Consider the following 17,598-nt stretch of genomic DNA (forward strand, 5'->3'; position numbering starts at 1 on the left):
GATTCGGTGAAAGTGGGATAGAATGTTCGCGGCACTGACGGTAGGAAGGGACGGGAGGGTAAGGGGATAGTAGTTTCTTGGTTTCCGCGGGGTAGGTAGGTCGTCGTCGTCGTCGTCGGATGACTACTGCGCGTCCTCGCTCGCGTGTTCGGCAAAGTGAAACGAAGAGGGAAAGGTTGAGGCGGCCAGATGAGCAGAATGGAGCAGAATGGAGCAGAATGGAGCAGAACGGAGCGCGGCGTAGCGCGTCGCGGCGCGGCGCGGCGCGGCAGGCGAGGAGGTACGCGAGAGAGGAGAGCGCGTAGGTACACGTACACGGTAGCTGCCGTCTATATTTTATATCCGGTACACGAGAAATGTCGCTAGGGCGCAGACTCGAGGCAATAGGGGGCAGTCGGCTCGCCAGTTACTTTTCGCGATCCACCGTGGCCGCCTCTGCCGCGGCGCAGGTACACAGGTCGAACGGTCAGTCGGAGTCAGTCGGTCTGACGACAGGTAGCGACGAGAGCGAGCTGCTGCGCGGGTAGATTCGACGAGAGAGAGAGAGAGAGAGAGCGAGAGCGAGATCGAGAGAGAGAGAGAGAGAGAGAGAGAGAGGGTGGTGCGGAAGGTAGCAGGACCGGGAGGAGAAGGTCTACGGGGAACCCGACGGCCGACGGAGAGGGAATAGCGCCGCCGAGGGGATAATCTTGGTCGTCGGCGGGCTCCAGGACGAGCGGTCACGAGGCAGGACGGCCGTCAGTCGGTCTGCCGATCCCACCGGGCGCTGCATCCGGCGCACAAAGGCACAGCTTGCGCGCACCGTTTCGCCGCGTTACCCGAGCTACTTGCGCGAGAACCGCCGAACTCTGCCCGCTCGGTCATCCCCGCGAGTCAGTCGAGAGCTTTCGCGCGGAGTGTTTACGTCGCCGCGCGGGCAAATACACGCGCGCGCCCCTGCTTACCCGCTGCTTCTTCTCGCTTCTCACCGGGGTTTTCCTCTTACCGTCGCTTTCGCGGTCTCGCGCGTGTTGGATCCTCGCGCGAGCAGCCCAGGATCAGCTGTGAGAGAGCCGTCGATCCTCCTCGAGAAGGCACGTGCGACGATCGACCGTCGCAGCCACCGTTCGTCGACGAGAATCGTTCTTCTCGCGGCACTCGCCTGTCCCGCGTTCTCTCTTCCGTCACGATCGCGCGTCGATCGGAGGCGCTTCCGAGCCGAATCTGACGGCACCCGAGCGAGCAATCGTCTTCGGCTCTTCTTCCGAATTTGTGCGGCCGTGTTGGAAGCTCGCCGGAACATCCCTCGTGACTGTCGCGTGTGTCCAGACCTAACAACCCGAGACTCCCAGTGCTGCCGGGATTAGTAGTGTCAGTGTGATCGTTTGTCGTTTTGTCGTTTGTCGTTCGTCGTTCGTCGTTCGTCGTCGCGAGACCAGATTCGTCGTTTCGCCGGCATTCGGAAGACTGTGATCGCTGGATCTGTGACCGGTTTTGCCGTGATTGTTTCTTCGAGTTCGAGGAGGTGGTGTCGCTGAGAGGTCGAGCAAGGTGCGGATTAACGTCGATGCCATCGCGGTGCGACGTATGGTGAGGGACCGCGCGGGGTGCAGGTCTTCTTCGCCTTCTTCTTCTTATTCTACTGATCGCGGAACTTACGCGCGGCAAAGTGACTACCACGAAGTGCAACGAGGACAACACCATACAACCTAGGGACGTGATCGTCAGCATCAATGACAAGCGGAACCAGAGCATCGAATTGAGGTACGATTTGAGTTACTTTCGCGTGCTTTCGGAACTGTTTGCAACGCGTTTTTTTTTTGGTGATGCGACGCGATTTCTGTTCCGGCGATGTGAAAACCGCGGACGGTTTTCGACGAAAGGTACGCGTTGGCGGGTAGGAACGCGATTCGTTTGTTATTTTTGGTGGAAATGACGGTGTTCTTGCGCGAATAGAAAGTAGAAATTCGATTTATTTATTTAGGCGAAAATATCAGTATTCTTGCGCGAGCAATAAGTAGAAATTCGATTCATTTATTTAGGCGAAAATATCAGTATTCTTGCGCGAGCAATAAGTAGAAATTCGATTCATTTATTTAGGCGAAAATATCAGTATTCTTGCGCGAACAATAAGTAGAAATTCGATTCATTTATTTAAATGGAAATAGTATTCTTGCGCGAACAATAAGTAGAAATTCAATACATTTATTTAGGTGAAAATATCAGTATTCTTGCGCGAACAGTAAGTAGAAATTCGATTCATTTATTTAGATGAAAATAACAGTATTCTTGCGCGAACTATAAGTAGAAATACGATTTATTTGTTTCGATGGAAATAACAGTGTTCTTGCGCGAACAGTAAGTAGAAATTCGATTCATTTATTTTTGATGGAGATGACAGTATTCTTGCGCGAACTGTAAGTCGAATACGATTCATTTACTTATATGAAAATAAGAGTATTCTTGCGCGAATAATAAGTAGAAATTCGATTAATCTATTTAGATGAAAATAACAGTATTCTTGCGCGAACTATAAGTAGAAATTCGACTCATTTATTTCGATGAAAATAGAATTCTTGCGCGAACAATAAGTAGAAATACGATTAATTTATTTCGATGGAAATAACAGTATTCTTGCGCGAACAGTAAGTAAAAGTACGATTAATTTATTTCGATGAAAGTAACAGTATTCTTGCGCGAACAATAAGTAGAACTTCGATTAATTTATTTCGATGGAAATAACAGCGTTCTTGCGCGAACAATAAGCAGAAATTCGACTCATTTATTTAGACGAAAGTAACAGTATTCGATTCGAAAATTCAATCTTGCATTCTCGCGTTGCCTTCGAGCCGCTGAAACGATCAAAGGAAGTGAACTATTTTATCTCGCGCGATGATCAGCGATCGGTCTTCCGATAAAGCTGCTGTAATACAATCTTATTGCCGGTACTTAATATTTTGCACACACCCCGATTCCAGGAAATTATTCGTCGTTTCTGATCTTCGTAAGCTTATGGAGGCGCTCGGAACTCTCGTCCGTCAGTTTTATTCAAGCGACACCGCGATCTCCGCTGCGAAATGCGCATCTAGAAAAAAAATCTCCTTTAAGATTTAAGCGGTTAATATGAATTATTCAATGCTGTAAAAGCGGATCGAATGCGGTGCTTTCTTTCTTTTCTTTTTTTTTTTAACCCCGCTTCAGAAAGTATGTCATCCAATGACCTTCGTTTGAGATTATAATAGATATTCGAAAGCTCTCACCGCCGCGAAAGATCCTTTCTACAGCCTCCCCTACCTTACCGAAGCACTAACAATGGTGGATTCAGATCCGGGAGATTTATTTGCCGCTGCCTGTATTTTATGTGACCTCCTTTGTTTGCGATAGTGACCCCGATTCTTGAGAGCATATTTGAGATTCCCTTATTTCGGCTGAATTTCCCGAATCTTTCCGGGGACGCGTTCGCTCAAGACGGATCTCTCTGTGGTTAAATTCGTCGTTATAGTAATACCCACGCGTTTCTATCGAATTAACCCTTTGCGCACGAGTGGTGACTCTGAGGCGACGCTAAAAATTGCTACGCTATTTTCCAAAGGATTTTTGGCATTATTAAATTTGTCTGTATTCGATAAATTGTCGAATAATCTTTCTGTAAGCATATGCGCTCAATTCCATATGTATAATGTCAAACAATAATAATATAATAATAATATCAAACATAATAATAATATCAAACATAATAGCACAATAATAATATCAAACATAAAAACAATCGTATCAAGTGGAAATACTGTTAAAGTTCAAACAAATGTCTTCATTTTGGGATTAAAATAGTCTCGAGTGCAAAGGGTTAATAACGAGCGTACTGCGTTCGCAGTAAATACAAAATTTTCTAATTCAGAAAAACCTGTGATAACGCATTCATTTTACTTTTGTCACAGAGAATCTTTCGATTTTTCCCTGATACGATGCAAGAACGAGTCAGTTTTCCGAAACGAAAATTTAGGTACAGTGAAGTCTCCCTAATCGAGAGATTGCTTAGATTGAGGATGCTTAGATTGAGAAGAGATACGATTATTCGAGCCTAGCGGCTCGTTTTTATAGTTACCGATCGTCAAAAATGACAAAAATGAGTCGCAAGGCTCGAATAATTAAAACGCGCGAATACGATCGCATCGAGGTCATTTACAGCAAAGTCTCCCTAATCGACGCTCAGGTTTTTTACTCAAAAACGGCCAATTTGTGGAAGAGCAGATACAATTGTTCGAGCCTTGCGACTCATTTGTATAATTTTTGACGATCGGTAACTATGAAAACGAGCCGCAAGGCTCGAATAATTGTATCTGCTCTTCCACGAATTCGTCATTTTTGTGCACAATCCGAGCGTCAATTAGGGAGACTTTGCTGTAAATGACCTCGATGCGATCATGGTTCGCGCGCGAATCATGGAACTACGAAACCACGTCGATGCACGATTCCGTAGCTACCGATTTCTCGAACAGAAAGCTGGGTTCCCCGAGCATATTGTTTCCGCTGTTTCGTCGAATTCTCGCGCTTTCCAGCTACGCCTCGCAAACATGCCGTTCGATTTCTTCGCGGCGCGGCGGGAGGAGCCGCGATCGATCGAACGCCGGATTCGAAACTGTGCTCGGGCTTGTACGCGGGATTTAATTAGAGAGAACGGTGTTCCGCGCAGCCACATTAATCGCGGGAAATTCGGCAGAATGAAATTATAATCGACTGGAGGCGAGAGGGTCTCCGGAGTTACGTGCCTCGAGAAATAGGGTAACGGTGTGTTTGGCGCCGCTGCGTCAACTGGAACGGCACCGGAGACGTTCTTTTGGCGGCCGGGGTTATTGCCTGCACGAAAGCGGAACGTTCACGGTAAATATTTCGTTTAATTTTAGGGAAAAGTAATAAACAGAGAGCCGGGATACGCGGGTCGAACGAGGCGCTTTTCCATCTGGGAAACGATGCACGTACTCTCGCCTCTATATCCGTCTCTTCTCCCCCTCCACCCTCCCCACCGATTCGCCCGCGAAGCTAATGAAAAGTGTCGCGCGCGCAAATTTGGCAAGTTTTCCAAATTTTCCAAATTATTTCTGTAATTTCCCTGATAGCTAGTTACGCGCATTGTTTCAACCCTTAACGCGCCAAAAGTATTTCAAGTTCGCGTGCTTTCGAACGAAAAGGAAATTCTGTACCAAAAATTTGTACGTCAATTATAGATAAAGAAAAGATTTATACGCGGATCTACGACGATAAAAATAATAAAATGTGGTTAACGGTAACTTTAACCCTATGCGCTCGAAGCCATTTTAACCGTGAATCTAAATTAATTTGTTTGACTCATAGTATTATTCCAGTTTACGTGACAAAGTGCGTTTTATGCGTATGAAACTTAGTCTTGTGACTCATACAACAGTCGGACTCTTAACAATTTTTTAGTATAATTTTTTAATATAAACTTTGATAATATAGAACTTATCTTGGAACGCGATGTAACAATTTTTCAGTGGTGCCTCAGAGTCACCGCTCGTGTGCAAAGGGTTAAACTATAATCAATATTCACCCAAAGTTTAACAAATTTAACATTGTCAAAGTACAATAATGTCTCCCTAACTGACGCCCCAATTGACGCTCAGATTGTCCACAAAAATGGACAGTTTGTGAAGAGGAGATACGATTGTTCGAGCACTTACAGCTCGTTTTTATAATTGTTGAAAATTTGTAACTATAAAAACAAACAGCGAAGCTCGAATAATCGTATCACCTCTTCCCAAATTGTCCATAGAAATGGACAATTCGAGCCTTATGGTTCATTTTTATAGTCACGAGTTGTCAACAACTATAAAAAAAATGAGCCACAAGGCTCGAACAATCGTCTCTCCTCTTCCCAAATTGTCCGTCTTTGTGGACAATCTGAGCGTCAATTGGAGCGTCAGTTAGGGAGACATTACTGTAAGGGTTAATAATACGTTCGAATCGTTTCGTCGGTTTGGGATCAATCGATAAACAAGCAAGCATGTTTTTCAACCAGCCACGGAACGTTAAAAACTTGCTAGAACACGCGATTAAAATCAAGAGAACGTCCCCTTCGCATCTCTCGCGGCAATACGGAAAGAAAATCTATTCCAGCGAAACGTATAAAAACAGTGTTCGGCGCATAATCGAAGCCTCGATCATAGTTCCGCGGCGAAACAATGTTATCGCCGGCGCGTAAAAGGGACGGAAAACGGCGAAACGTTCAATTTGCTATTCAACGTTTCGCTCGGCGATTCGGTCGCGCCGCGGCAGTTCACATATCGAGTTGAATTTATCAGCGATACCGTCCGTACCGATTCGACACTTAATTCGAGCATATCGGCCATCGTTGTAATCGTTCGAAAGGGCCGGCGGCGATGTTTTATTTTTCCCCCACGGTCCCTCTAAACGGAACAAACGGTCCCGGTTTTGCCGAAATCATCCCCGCGATGACGCTTGTTACACTTATCCCGCGGAATTAACGCGCGTTAAAAGCGGCGCGTGACTTATCATACCGCGAAACGAAGTTACGCCCGTTGGAATTGGCCGCGTTATACTCTAATAAAACCGAATCACGTTGTTCGTATAACTCGCGGTTACCGCGATGTCGCCTAAGTGGATCATTCCGAGCTATATCATTGGTAACGCGCGGATAAAACTCGCATGGCCGATGTAACGGCCGGCCCACGGGGGCCGGGCGGTTCAGCCCGCTTGAAAAAACTACAAAGTTAATTTAATCGGACGTGCGCGCACGGCTCCGCGAAACGCGTATATATATATATATATGTATATATGTATATATGTATATACATATATATGCGGCATAGCCGCCGCCGATTTAATCGGCGATTACGCTACGCGGATATTTCGACGCCGCGTCTAGCTTTATAAAACCCGCCAGAAACCGTGATTGCGCGTCACCGCGCGCATAAACCGAACGCAACGGAACCGCAAACCATGCGAATCCCGACGCATTATCCGCGTCGAAAAAGTTATCCGGATATTCGCGACCGCTAAACAACGAGTGGTCGTTTCGCGTCGAACGCACCGAATCGAATCAGTGCTTTCCGTTGCGAAAATACTCTTACCCGTTACAGTAATGTCTCTCTAATCGACGCGCTCGGATTGCCCACAAAAATGGACAATTTGGGAATAAGGATATTAGGGTAAGCGTGGGTGCAGTAAATTCTCCCTAATTGACGCAGAGATCGTGCAGAAAAATGGACAATTTGGGGAGAGGCAACAGTGACCAATCAGAGGCGAGATCATTTGGCGCGAGACGGCCGAGCTCGCCTCTTATTGGTTAGTGTTTTTCGTTAATAACTCGTAAACTAAGCCTCGGAGAACATTTTCGCGAAGGAAAAAGTTGCTTTGAATGAACTCGGGAACCTCCCATTTCCGGATTGAGAGACATTTTCGGGACACCTTGTAGAATAAAAAATACTATAAGCGAGAAATATGATTTTATATTTATGGTTATGCGAAGTGCAAAGGGTTGAGAATTAAAGTGCGCTGTGTACGCAGCCAGAAAGTAACGATTTTTAATACTTTTCAGCGAAGATCCATAAAATGCACTTTGTCATGTAAAATGGATATTTATATATATATTATATTATAATTACATTATAATATAGATTATATAGATATATTATAATAGATAGATCTATAGATCTATATAATATATAGATAATATAGATTATAGATATATTATAATATAATATAGTTATATTATATTATATTATATTATATTTATATATATATAATATAATAATATATTATATATATATATATATATATATATATATATATATATATATATATATTTATATTTTTTATAAGTCGAACAAATTAATTTAGATTTACAGTTAAAATGGCATCGAGCGCAAAGTTACCGTTTACCACGTTGAAAAATGAATCAACGACAAGAGATGTGTACAACGACAGCGCGGCGGTAATGCATTAATAAGTGCACGTTAGCGGCGAGGACGAGTAATTGCTGCGCGCGGGATGTTGTTCTTTAATTTATCGACCGGCCGAAACGAAATGTTCAGCTTCTTCGGTATACTTAGCCGTCCGTTCGCGATCTAAAACAGTGGCGTTTGCATTTTCCTCTCAATTATGGAAATATGAAGGAGGAGAGGAACGATGAGAACTTGGAGTATCCGGAGCATAGTTAATTTCTATTACATTTGTATATTTAATCTTCTCCCTCCCCCGGTGGAATAATTGTGCCAACGAGCCGAGGATTCCCGGAACTTCTGATAAAACTGTAAATAACGAGGACTATGAAACTCGAGTTACGGGAAGAGTTTGGCAAGACCTGCAATTAGCGACGTTCGGGGGTGAAAAAATTATTAACGCGACCGTTATCGCGCGAACGGATATCGATCGTTGCTTTACCGATTTTCTAAATCAATCGTACGAACAAAAATGTATTTTTTCACTGAGTAATTTTAATAAATTGCGGGCTACGATAGAACAATTATAAATCGTATCGATGTCTTCGCATCTATAATTATAGAGCTAAAAATTATTATAATAATATATAGATTTTTGGTTGATAAGGTAATTTATTATTATAATAATTAGGTGATCAATTTATATGTATTATTATTTATAATTATAATTATATGTAATTAATAATTTATAAATCAAGGTAAATATAATTAAGATTATTATATAATTTGATAGCATCATATTTCTTTGAAAATAATAAAAATTAGTATATTTATTATTCACAAATAGAGAGAGAGATTATTATAATTAAAAATTCCTGTGTAGAAATTGCCAAGTTTATGTCGAGGTTATATCAATTATATATATTATAATAATTATATATATGTAATTAATAATTTATAAATCAAGGTAAATATAATTAAGATTATCATGTAATTTGATAGCATCATATTTCTTTGAAAATAATAAAAATTACTATATTTATTATTCACAAATAGATAATTTTAATTAAAAATTCCTGTGTAGAAATTGCCAAGATTATATAAACGTTATTTATAGATCCGATATAAAAGCAATCATTTCTGGAAGCTACCTAATTTCTTGCAACAACGTTAATTTCTACAGAACGTCTGGCATATTCGCATCCTAGTCTCTACACGATGTTTGCTGGATGTGCATAAACTTTTACGAGCTGCCGCGAATCGAGAATGGCCGCCGCCAACGCCAGGAAAGAGCGCAAGCAAGAAATCTCCATACGTTCTCCAATTTTCTCTGGAAGCCTCTAAGTATTCTAACTCGTCACGCGATTCGAATCCTATCCGGAAGATCGCGCGATGTACCGAGACAAATGAGTCCGGCAATCATCGATCCTCCAGCGGACGATCGATCATCCCCACGGGACGGCTAGCCATTTTCTTCGCCAGAGTATCCGAACTTCTTGACCCCCGAACTATGATCATTTTGACGCTTCGGCGAACTTTGCCGTAGCAGTATATTATTTATGTCGGGCTTGCCAAGAAATTTGTACTCGGTTTCCAGCCAGCCTAACAGAACGTATCATTTATGAAATAAACCAGGTTTTAAGAATTGATATTCCATTTCTATACGGATACAAATAAAAATCAAATATTGATAGACTGTAAATAGAAAATGGATATAAATGGAATACAAATAGTGTATAAAAAAATAATATAGATAGAATATAAATAGAAAATTAATACGAATAGAACGCAAATAGAAAATTAATTTAAATTGAATATAAATAGAAAATTAATATGAATAGAACACAAATAGAAAATTAATTTAAATTGAATATAAATAGAAAATTAATATGAATACAGTACAAATAGAAAATTAACATAAATAGAGTACAAATGGAAAATTAATATAAATACGATATAAATAGAATATAAATAGAATATTAATATGAATAGAACACAAATAGAAAATTAATTCAAATTGAATGTAAATAGAAAATTAATATGAATACAGTACAAATAGAAAATTAATATAAATAGAGTACAAATGGAAAATTAATATAAATACGATATAAATGGAATATAAATAGAATATTAATATGAATAGAACACAAATAGAAAATTAATTCAAATTGAATGTAAATAGAAAATTAATATGAATACAGCACAAATAGAAAATTAATATAAATAGAGTACAAATGGAAAATTAATATAAATACGATATAAATGGAATATAAATAGAATATTAATATGAATAGAACACAGATAGAAAATTAATTTAAATTGGATATAAATAGAAAATTAATATGAATAGAATACAAATAGAAAATTAATATAAACAGAATATAAATAGAATCTGGCATAGAAAACTTAACATAGAAAGAAAAGAAAACGCATTAATGAGCAACAATATTTACAGTAAAGTCTGTCGGACTCCGTGTCAGTAATTAACCATTATGATTTACAATATATGGAGCACAATTCTCAGGATCAATTGTGTGCCTTTAAAAACGAAGAATTTTTGTCTACTCGCGTCAACGTACAATTACCAAAAATACATCATTCATTTTCATCCGCTGAAAATGAAAATCCAAGTTTTTGATAAAGTTGCCCGGACAATTCACTTCAGAATTAGCGACTGGAGCGTTTCGTCCCGAATTTTGAGCATGCTCGCGCGACTTTACGAGCGGCTCGAGGTGACCCACCGTTCGTTGGCCGAGGGTTATGCAGGGCTCTCGATTACGAAGAAGTTGCCGCGCGGCGGCGGCGGCCCCGACTCGATTTCGCTGTCACCTCACGCGACCGTGCAAACGTCCGCGATGCATCCTCGCGTCGTAGACACCGGCCGGATGCGTGTGCGTGCATCCGCCACAAAGTAGAGTCCTATGCAAATATGCTGAAAGCATACCCGGAACGTTCGCGGAGTTTTAACGCGCTACTTAACCGCGTGTTACGTGCGCCGACAGATCGATTTGCCTCCACCTAGGGCTTCCACCTTCCTCTCTCTCTCTCTCTCCCTCTCGTTCTATCTCTCTCTTGCTCATCTTCCATCCCCGTCGATCTCTTGTCCATGAAATTTCATTGTTGCAACGTGGTTCATTAGAGAGCCGGGTTAAGTTCGAGTCGCGTGCATCGGCGCGGCAGAGCCTTCCGGCTGAGTCGATGATCGCGTTGTTCGATGAAAGAGGATCTCTGATCTCGATCCGTCGATGCACGGGCCTGCAGATGCAGGCTATTCCGCATGCGGTTGCACCAATTTCTTAGTCGAGAGAACGTTACTGCGATTTGTATAGACAATTTGTGGCTTTTTTTTTTAATACCGTGTTTTGCGTAAAGCCGGCTTCCTGATTCGTTCTCTGGGCTTGTGGGTCACTGCTGACCCAGACAATATCTTTCTTAGTGGAGGAAACAGTATTGTGATTTTTGTAGACAATTTTGTGGCTTTTTTTAACGCTGTGTTCTGCGGGGAGCCTGCTTTCTCATTCGTTCTCCGGGCTTGTGGGTCACTGCTGACCCAGACAATATATTTCTTAGTCGACAGAACACTATTGTGATCTTTATAAATAATTTTGTGGGGTTTTTAAACGCTGTGTTCTGCGGCAAGCCGGCTTCCTGATTCGTTCTCTGGGCTTGTGGGTCACTGCTGACCCAGACAATATCTTTCTTAGTTGAGAGAACAGTATTGTGATTTTTGTAGATAATTTTGTGGCTTTTTTTGAACGCTGTGTTCTGCGGCAAGCTAGCTTCCTGATTCGTTCTCCGGACTTGTGGGTCAATGCTGACCCACACAATATATTTCTTAGTCGAGAGAACACTATTGTGATCTTTATAAATAATTTTGTGGGGGTTTTAAACGCTGTGTTCTGCGGCAAGCCGGCTTCCTGATTCGTCCTCCGGGCTTGTGGGTCACTGCTGACCCAGACAATATATTTCTTAGTTGAGAGAACAGTATTGTGATTTTTGTAGACAATTTTGTGGCTTTTTTTAACGCTGTGTTCTGCGGCAAGCTAGCTTCCTGATTCGTTCTCCGGTCTTGTGGGTCACTACTGACCCACACAATATCTTTCTTAGTCGAGAGAACACTATTGCAATTTTTATAGATAATTTCGTGTTCTTTTAACGCTGTGTTCTGTAGCAAGCTAGCTTCCTGATTCGTTCTCCGGACTTGTGGGTCAGTGCTGACCCACACAATATATTTCTTAGTCGAGAGAACACTATTGTGATCTTTATAGATAATTTTGTGGCGTCTTTTTAACGCTGTGTTCTGCGGCAAGTCGGTTTCCTGATTCGCTCTTCGGACTTGTGGGTCACTGCTGACCCAGACAGTGCGTTCGTTCCAATTGTAAAGTGCTCGGAGCTTGAAAGATTACACTCGTCTTCCAGAATTTTGCACCGAGCAATCTTTCAATGCCGAACACATTTGCGAAGTCTCGCTCTAACATTTTGACCCAGATTTAAAAATCAATCTTTTCGCCGATCTATTAAATCCTCCCAATTTTATTAGAATCCGCGAAACGTTGAAATGCTGAATAAGTAATCGATGTCGCGAAGCTGAACTTTTCCATTTCAATTCATTCGAATAAGATACTTTAATTCGATAAAATTGTAGTGGTTGCTGGTGTCGGCGGTCGAAGCGTTTATTATCGAAGCATGTTCAACTATCTATAACGTAAAAATAATCCCGCTGCATTTGGAAGAGTTTGCGGAATCGTTCTGTGAGAAATTCGCAAGGCTTCGGTAGCTCGTCGTCCCTTGACGGTATCAAACGTCAAACATTTCGATGGTGCCGGGCTCACAGTGCGTATATATATTAAAGATAACAGACCAACGAATGCGTTCAAACATTTATGTTCGACCGTTTCAGCATCGCAAATAGTTTCCCGTACATCGGCCGACTAATTAATTCGATGCAGTTTAACGAAGAACGATTGTTGTCGTTGTCGATTCAGACAGCAGAGCGAACGCCGCTCTCTTCGCCAACAGAGAGGCGCTTCGTTCTCTTCCATTCTTTTTTTCTTCTTTCTTTTCCTTTTTTTTTTTTAAATGGCGCAGCGTTGTTCCGGTCTTCAAGGAATGTTCATTACGCCGACGCGGCCTTTCGTTTCCGACTTTATTTCGCGAGCTCATGAAAATTGCAAACGAAAAGCGGGGAAATTAAGGGTGGAGACTGAGAGGAAGAGGAGAGAGAGAGAGAGAGAGGACCGTTTATAAATAAACTCGACGAGCTGGGTCCGTTATTGCGCACCATGCACAATGAAATGGGATCCGTGAATAATGGACGCGGATTGAACGTCTAAAAATTGATAAAGCTAATAAAATATGTACACACTTTACTTGTCTAGCGGATATTAATTCTCGCGGAAACAGGAAGCTCTCCTGACATCTGCGCTTGTGACGTAAGTCATGGTCGGATATTCGACGTCGTCGCGGCTGTCCTAAATTTGCGATGTGTAAGAAAATACGGCGAACTATTCCGAATTTTTATGCAGCTTGTAAACTGAAATGGACGATTTGGAAAAATTATTGGTGCCTTCCACATCGTTTTTATAATTGTTGACTATAACTATAATATATATAACATATCTAATATTTTTTAATATAATATATCTTATATAATATATATAATTTCCCTGCAGCTTGTAAACTAAAATGGACAATTTGGGGAAATTATTGGAGCCTTCCACCTCATTTTTATGATTGTTGACTATAACTATAATATATATAATATGTAATATAATATATTATATAATATATAAAATAATATAACTATAAAAATGAGTTGCAATTCCCGAATAATCGTGTCTCCTCTTCCTCAATAAGATTAGATCTTGAATTTATATAATGTACAACAAAGACATTTGTATCGAAACAGTGCACAGTTCACGAATAATGTTCACTTTTTGCTTTCAATTGCACATGCTCATATTTAACGATTAGACTGCGGATTTGATGCATTTGTGACAAAATGAGTAAATACGATATCAACTAGCATAAAAATTAACACAATTAAAAACCATCGACCTATTGCTTCCAACTTCTTAAAATTATTGCAAAATTCTATCTATCCCTCACAATCGACACTGAAAATTTTTATTTCGCAATAAAAATCCGCAGTCTGGTAACGATACAACATGCTGATAGTTAAAGAATCATTTCGATCCAGACGACAAATGGGTTAGTACCGCGCCTTCCCAGTGCACTATCGAACGATTTTCTTGGAAGTTTCGTACGGGGGGGAGCGAGGGGTGGACAACCAGTCGCCCAACTGTCGCGACCCAGCTCGCCGGAATATCGAAGGAAAATTCCGCGGAAAAGAAAAGTGATTACCCAGTGGCGGGGTGGCACTGGGTCAAGTATGACTCGAAGCGAGACGGGAGAAGCAGTCGTTACGTTGAAGCGAGGGCGCGCAGGAGACGCGGCGGGGCGGATCTCCGGAATTAGTGATCTCCTCTGAGGCACCCTCGGCGTCTGTACGGCGAGTTCACCACCCCCGCCAGTCGATTAAACGTTTCGTCTCATTGAAAAGAGAAATTCCTTTTCGCCGCCTTGCGCCGCCGCGCGAAATCGAGACGAAACGAGACGAAACGAAACGGAACGACACGAAACGCGCGCGGTTCTCCTTTCAATATTTCAACATTCATCCACTACCGTCGCGCTGGAAAACTCTTTGGTGTTACGAGCACTGTGGGAATACAAGCGGAAAGCCAGCGGAGAACGCTCCGCAAACAGACGGGGTGATTCTTAAGGGTGCGTCGGCCCGCTCCGGGGGCCGAGGGGTTAATCAAAGCACAAAAGAAGAAAAACCGCTCCCGAGAATATCGGTTTCCCGCCGGGAAACACAATGAAATGATTTTCTGTTTATTATTCTCATTACCGTCTCCCACGGTCTTTGTATATTATTACTAGGCTTCGTCTCGGGTTAGTAGATTGTTACGCGCGATTGGGGATGAAGGCGTTCGCCTTCTGTGCCCGATAAGAAACACTCGAATGTAATACGGCTGATCTTAGTGGCCAGAAGGCTTCTGGTCGTTTCTGACTGACGCGAATTTTATTTTTTATGTGCTGCATATTAATTTCTGGCTTCTGGTCGTTTCTGACTAACGTGAATTTTATTTTTTACAAGCTGTATATATTCATTTCTGGCTCCTGGTCGTTTCTGACTAACGTGAATTGTATTTTCTACGAGCTGTATATTAATTTCTGACGAACGCGAATTTTATTTTCTAAAAGCTGTATATTAATTTCTGGTTTCTGGTCGTTTCTGACTAACGTGAATTTTATTTTCTGCAAGGTATACATTAATTTCTGGCTTCTGGTCGTTTCTGACTAACGTGAATTTTATTTTCTACAAGGTGTTCTTTAATTTCTGGTTTCTGGTCGTTTCTGACTAACATGAATTTTATATTCTACAAGGTCTATATTAATTTCTGGCTTCTGGTCGTTTCTAAATAACCTGAATTCTATTTTCTACAAGCTGTATATTCATTTCTGGCTTCTGGTAGTTTCTGGCTAACGTGAACTTTATTTTCTACAAGCTGTAATATTAACCCTTTGCACTCGAAGCCATTTCAACTGTAAATTTCAATCAACATTTCTAACTTGTAGTATTTCCATTTTATATGACAAAGTGCATTTCATGCACAGGAAATCGAGTTTTGTGACTCATACAGTGACTCAGTCAGACTTTTAACAATTCTTTTTATATCTAAGCTTTGATAGTATAAAAATTATCCTGGAACGTGGTGTAACAACTTTTTAGCGGTGCCTCAGAGTCACCACTCGAGTGCAAAGGGTTAACTTCTGACTTCTGGTCGTTTCTGACTAACGTGAATTTTATTTTCTAAAAGCTGTACATTAAGCAGATGTATTTACTGTTGCATAAGTCGAACTGTATTATAATATCACACTTGTAGAACTTTACTTTAAGTATCGTGGTAGAACACGCAATTTCGCCTCCTTCATCGAACATTTAGACTTGTCATCTGTATGCGATAACTCGACTGCGGATCGTTGTGCAATATAAAAATTGTCCGCATCCACTGCAAGATGCAGTTATTTCTGGTGTCGTTTCAAAGTGCAGTTGTTCTTGATATCGCTCCAAGATGCAGTTATTTATTTTTTAAATAAGCTTAACGACTTGAATACGATGCCATCTTGACATTGTTTATAAACACGTTTTCATCTATTCTATTAAAAACGTTTTTATCTATTATATATCATTGACACACCTGCTTTACGCCGTTGCATTGTAATGAATTCACTATTTAACCAAAAGGCACTCGAACAAACACAATCGATCTATCGCATTGCACTTCGCGCATCAAATTCGACGGAACAGATCAATCCGTCCAGCAAAAGTACCGCCGCGTAATAGCGCAACCGGTTCGTTACCGCGATACGATTTCGGTTCGCGCACGAAGAATATAAAGTTCGGAACGATTTCAACTTTGAACGGGATTTGCGAAAAAAAAAAGAAGTTCGGAAGTCATAGACGGTCGGATTTCGTTGTGACGAGTGGTGGGCGGGGCGCGCGCAGGGTCGCGAATTGAAATTCGTAATACGGCGGCGGATGTAAAACTCGGCGGGGCGGAGGGGTGGTGGTTCTCTCTCTCTCTCTCTCTCGGTCTCTCTTGTGTCGGAGCTCTTGTAAAAAGCACTTCCGCGCCGCGTACGTAAAGTTCCCTCGGCGTAGAATGTGCCGCAGTCATTTGCGTCAATCGTACGGCGCTCGCATCTCAGGTGTTTAACGTTCGCCATCGCGAAATTGTTCCGGAAACCGGCGTCCATTGTGCCCGGGAATATGAAACGTGTTAAACTAACCGCCAACATCCATTAAAATTAATGGGTATTGAATAGCGGAGACGGTCCGCCGGGATGATGGGGGCTCCGTGCAGCTGGAAGTCGAATGAAGTGCTGCGCCTCCTCGTCCGCCGATGAGGCACCCCCTGAATCGCTGTCGTCGATACAAACTACCCCCGCCGGTTAAGTCTCTTCCGTAACGGCGGGATCATGCGCGCGACGGAGTGCTGACAAATGTCAAACGAAGAAACGATTAAGCGTGATCACTGTGATACAATGCTCGTGGCGGAACGTTGAAACGTTCCGGAACAATCGTGAACGGTCGAGCGATGTACAGTAAATTCTCTCGAATTGACGCTCAGCTTGTGAACAAAAATGGACAATTTTGGAAGAGGAGGTACGATTGTTCGGGCCTTGCAACTCGTTTTTATAATTGTTGACAATTGATAATTGTAGAAGCAAGGTTTCGGCTGCGAAGCTCGAATTGTATTGGCTCCTCTTCCGAAATTGTCCATTTTTGTTTCCAAGCTGGGCGCCAGTTAGGGAAGATTTACTGTAGATCTTGTATTTTCCCGATTCCGTTTGGCAACGACAAATTCTCCCTAATTGTCCACACAAAAATTGATAATTTGGGAAGACGAGATGCGATTATTCGAGCCTCAGACCTTGTTTTTATAATTGTTGGCAATCGGAAACTGCAGAAATGAGCGGCGAAGCTCGAATAATTGTATCTCTTCTTCCCAAATTATCAATTTTTGCTTTAAATTTGAGCGTCGATTAGGGAGAATTTACTGTAGTCCGCGGTGAATTTTAACCACTGAACGTTTTTAAAGCACGATATTAGAAGATTTTTGAAGTCTGCTTA

At 41.9% G+C, this 17,598-nt stretch overlaps 1 protein-coding gene across 6 annotated transcripts in view; it reads left to right on the top strand.

The window, feature by feature from the left end:
- Positions 1-447: 447 nt before the first annotated feature.
- Positions 448-17,598, top strand: part of Ten-a (Teneurin-a transmembrane protein) — a 1,349,343-nt gene continuing 1,332,192 nt past the window's right edge. For 5 of the 6 annotated variants that reach the window (XM_033473287.2, XM_033473289.2, XM_033473290.2 and 2 more), the window contains exon 1: positions 449-1,743. The gene's annotated coding sequence lies outside the window, so the exon portion shown is untranslated. Of the gene's footprint in view, positions 1,744-17,598 lie in introns of all 6 variants that reach the window. The other variant, XM_033473288.2, reaches the window with a different exon arrangement.

This window comes from Megalopta genalis, chromosome 4 (assembly GCF_051020955.1).
Source record: "Megalopta genalis isolate 19385.01 chromosome 4, iyMegGena1_principal, whole genome shotgun sequence".
In the NCBI taxonomy this organism is placed as follows: domain Eukaryota; kingdom Metazoa; phylum Arthropoda; class Insecta; order Hymenoptera; family Halictidae; genus Megalopta; species Megalopta genalis.